We start from the raw sequence: 4849 nt of genomic DNA on the forward strand, positions 1-4849 counted from the left end.
CTCACAGCTTCAAGTGCACTGAGAGAACAAATGTATACTTAATTACAAAATAAAATATAATATTACGAAACAAAGAATATAAATTATTTTAAATTTTATTAATAATATGATTCAAGCTTCTTAAAATTGTTTAAAATTATTTTAAATATTTTTTCCAGTACCTAAATCCCTATAGCAATACCCCCCGCAGACCCCTCAACAGGTGCTCTCTATTTCTCTCTCCTTTTGCATATTGAAGAAAAGAAATATAAATAAAAAATAAAAATAAAATGCAAACCAAACACAAATGAAAACAGGAACGGGGCGCATGCGCCTCGATCGCTTTTTTTTTTTTTTTTTTTTGACTTGAATTGGACTTTTCAGATCTGCCAGAGTTGCCACAAGGCACAATGGGTGGTAAATTGAAGCTTTCAACTTGCCCCGTCTTGATTTCAATTCGTTGGCGGCTGTTTTGACAATGTGCGCCGCTTTAATTGGAGCCGTGTCATTAAGAGCACGCAATGCGAAAATCTGGCAAAGTGACAGGTAATCCAGGGGGGAGGGAGAGGAGTATGGATATATTTGAATGGGAAATAAATATAGAAAACTTTAGGAAATAGAAATTAAAAATAATCTTAAAATTAAAGTATGCATATATACAATTGATTAATAAATTAATGGGAAATAAATATAAAAAACTTTAATAAATAAAAATATTAAATAATCTTAAAATTAAAAATATATTTAAAATTGGTTAATAAGTAAATAAAATGAATTAAATTTTTAAATTATTGTGCTCATGTTAAAATGCAAAAGGTCTAGAAGAAAACGAATTAAACAAATAATTAAATAAATATATAATCACTTCTTCAAATTATTTATAAACAAATTTCCTACTAAATTTGGTATCTAAAAGACCGAATGTATAATCTTATTATTTTCTAAATAAAGACTCAAAAGAACTGTAGGCTTATCACTTCTTTAAATTGTGTTCACCGACAACCCTTTTAATTAAAATGATATCTACGAGATCGTATCTATATAGTATATATAGTCAAAACTAAAGCTATTTAAAAATCTTTAGATGAACCGAAATCACCAAGCAGTCGTGGCCGAGCGGTTAAGGCGTCTGACTAGAAATCAGATTCCCTCTGGGAGCGTAGGTTCGAATCCTACCGTCTGCGGTCTGGCATATATTTTAATAAATTTAATTACATTTTTATTTGTTACTTTCATATGTCCTTCTCTTATAGGTGATTATAAAATCATAATAATTATATCTTAATCTTATTCCTTCTAATTTACAACTTCTCCCAAATATTATATAATATTATGCCTTAATGTTCCTTCGTCCCCTGTCTGTTTTTTCCTCCATAACAAATCCTTTGACATTCGCTTTGAAAATGAGACCAACAAAAATTAAAAAAAAAAATCAAATAAAATAAAGAGGAAACAAAATAAAATTTCCTGCCACTTGGCGATAAGAAAGCAAACTTTTACCTTGGCTGGCACCCACTCACCATCACAATCGCCGCCAGTCGATGAAAAAGTTTTCGACAGGTTTCGGCATTTTAGGCCGAAATGCCACAAAAACAAGACCGAAAATAAGGCAAGGCAAAAAAATTCTGAGCTCGCTTTGCGACTCAAAACGACGAATTAAATACACTTAAGGCCCACTTTTATCCGAAATATATATTAAATATTTTAATTTGTTTTTATTAGCATCGACCTATATTTGTTAGCATTCGTACTAATTGCAGACTTGAGGTCATAGCTGGCTTCGATTTTATAAAAATCAAAGACTCGGCTTTAGCTAAAACCTCAAGTCTGCAATTACGAATGTTAAATATTTTAATATAAACAATTTTTTAAGTGTGATAAATCTGTAATCGAATGCGTCATAGTTTTATTTATTATTTATCGAAAGATATCGATAATAGGTAAATGTGATTTACTTATCGAAAGATATAGATTTATCGATGAATATATAATTTAACAAATTTTTTAAAAATCAATATTAATAATAAAATATAAATAAAAAAAAAATAAATAAATAAATAAAAACGAACTTAATATTAACTCAAGTATCAGTAATATTATTAATTAAATAATTAATTTGAGATCGCAGTTTGTTACACTTATAAAAACTTCTGTGAGTACATTTATCGACAAACTTATCGATAGACCTAGAACTAACGGTTTGTGGTTCTTTTTAATATTTTGTTTTATTTTAATGTGTTATTAGTATGACTTTGTTTTTTTTTTTTTGGGAGGTTACCATTCAGCATTAGGGTATCAAAAGTCGTCAAAATTGTCGCCACAAAAGTTCTGTACAGTCCGTCTCATTCTCTCTCTCGCATCCCTGCCTTTGCTGCCCTCTCTTTCGCAGAGCTGTGGCTTTTAACTTCTGTTTCTGTTGTTGTTAGACTTTGGGTCTGTTTCTTTTTCCTTTCATTTATTTTATTTTATTTTTTCTGTTTTATTTTTGTTTTATTTTTATTTTGGTTATTGTGTTTGTTGTGCTCGAGGCGGCTTCTACGCTTCCTTTTTGGCAGACGCCGTTATGTCTCAGAAAGTTTCAAGAAACTGGTTCCGTCCTTTTCCCGCCGCCAATAACTTTCTGTGTCATATTTGTGTGCCCTGTGTGTGTGTGTGCCTGCGACTGTGTGTGATTCGTTTTGATATAATTTATTGTAAAATTATTTCCGTTTTGCTGTTACTTTGTGGCTGCTTCAATTCCGGTTTGAAAAATAAAGAAATTAACAACGAAAAAGGAGTCTAGAGAATACTCAAAAACAGATATTCTTTTAAGTTTTTAAAACTTCAAAAAAAAATACGTAATTTATAATTTATCAATATAATTATTTTTGGTTGGTTTCACAAAAATTATAAATTATATATTAAATATTTTTGGTTGGTTTCACAATTTTTAAAATTATAAATTAAATATTTTTGTTTGGTTTGGAAAATTTCAAGTTGGTTTTACAACGAAAAAAAAACGTGCCCCATCAAGGGCCCCTTTAATTGGCGTCTATTTATGTCATCGCAAATAGCACAGATCGCACGGATCCGGTAACAGATCGTGAGTGACAAAGCCAAAGGGTTTGCTTAGCTTGGAGAAACCACGGATTCGAAACAATGAAAGTTGATATTGAGGAAAATCTTAAAGGCCGCAATCACCGCTATCGGGTTTAGAGCTCCCCTCATTACGCATATCGGGCGGAACTGGCGGACACTCCAAGCGCCGACTCCAGGAGAAGCACAGGACAGGTCCACATTTACATCCAGGTTTCCAGGGCCAGCTCACCCGCGGCCACTTCAAGCAACGCAACTGGGGAATCGGGGTCTGTCCATCATTATGTCAACGCTCTCAATGCGCATGTCAATCAAGATGAAGTGCCGCTGATACGTTCGTCTTTGGAAACCGATTGACTTTATCCTCAGGCCAAGTGCCCCGCCCTGACTCCCCCGAGGAGGGCCCAAGAGAGTTATTAAGGAAGTTGGTTTGGGGAATTTATTTATACTAGAAACTTTTTAATAATAAAATATCTTCTATATTGATTTAAATTCAATTAAAATATCAAGATATTATTTTTATAAAATTTACAATACAAAAGAAAGTCTACCTCCACCGCAGCCGGTAGGGTTCGAGAACCTACGCTTCCAGAGGGAATTTGATTTCAAGTCAAACGCCTTAACCACTCGGCCACGACTGCTTGGTTATGTAATCATCTATTAGAGATAACACTAACAATACTTATTTTACTCATCCAACACTGTTAGCACTTAGTTTTTGTTAAACAATCCAAATAGTTCGATAGGTTTTTTTTTAAATGGAATTATATTTAATCGATATAAATTTTAATTTTAGAAGTATGTAATTGTAATATTAGAAGTAAAAGTATTCACTAATGAAAAGGTATTTATTTATTGATATATTTAAATTAATTTATAATTTTTAAATTAATATTTGGTAAGATTTAAAGCAAAAGTTGGGTCTAGTTTAAGTTATAAAAACATAATTCTTGCCATATTCAAGTCAAAGTATCTTTTGCTAATTATTTTTTAAAAAATATTTAAGACTCTGCAACCATTTTTTAATAAATTTGTAAACCCTATATATCGACAAACACTTGCCTTGAACGATACATCAGCTTGGTATTACACAGAGGCTTCACTTAAATAATAAATGTTATAAAAGGTGAAACACTTCTCGTAGTCGCAAAAGCTTAGACATTCATGTTTTTTATGGCACATATCGTGGATTTATAACCATTTTTGGCATGAGCTCTGGCTCTGAATTGCTTTCATCCTCCTCCAACGACGACGACGGACGGCTCTCACTCATTTCAATTTATGAGAAGCGCCGAGAAGGGCTCCCTTTTTACCGTTACCCGTTACAGTTCCCTCTGGGCCTTGCTCCTGCCCCCTGCCCCTGCTCCCTGCTCTATTTTATTATTTGTGCAATCATTTTTTATTGTTTTGCTGGTCGGAGCTGATCCTGGCAGTGGCAGGCAGGACGAAGGCAGCAGGATCCCCCTGCCAGCCCTTTCTCCACTTTCAATTGTTTGGGCAGCCCCTGGCAGAGGTCCCCGCTTGATATTTATTTGTTGTGTGCCGGCTATAAACGTGAAATTTACTGCGGAATGTCATTTAAAGTACAAACATTCTGACTCCCCCTATAGCTGTATATATATTTGTATTTATTTCTTGTATTTTTTTGGATATATATATTTACTTGTATTTTTTCGAGGGCCGGACTAACGGTTTCTATGCACGCCAAATGACGCCGCTGTCGATGGAGCTCCCAAGTCATGGCTAAGTCACAAGTCCTTGATACCCTTGTAAATATTTTATAAAGTATTATCAA

The 4849-nt window shown here is 33.3% G+C and overlaps 2 non-coding genes across 2 annotated transcripts; one reads left to right on the plus strand and one right to left on the minus strand.

The window, feature by feature from the left end:
- Positions 1–1081: 1081 nt before the first annotated feature.
- TRNAS-AGA (transfer RNA serine (anticodon AGA)) lies at positions 1082–1163 on the plus strand. Its single transcript has one exon. It is a non-coding gene; the product is annotated as a tRNA-Ser (tRNA).
- Positions 1164–3611: 2448 nt separating this feature from the next.
- On the minus strand, positions 3612–3695 carry TRNAS-UGA (transfer RNA serine (anticodon UGA)). Its single transcript has one exon. It is a non-coding gene; the product is annotated as a tRNA-Ser (tRNA).
- Positions 3696–4849: the final 1154 nt, after the last annotated feature.

Source organism: Drosophila kikkawai, chromosome X, assembly GCF_030179895.1.
Source record: "Drosophila kikkawai strain 14028-0561.14 chromosome X, DkikHiC1v2, whole genome shotgun sequence".
Taxonomy (NCBI): Eukaryota; Metazoa; Arthropoda; class Insecta; order Diptera; family Drosophilidae; genus Drosophila; species Drosophila kikkawai.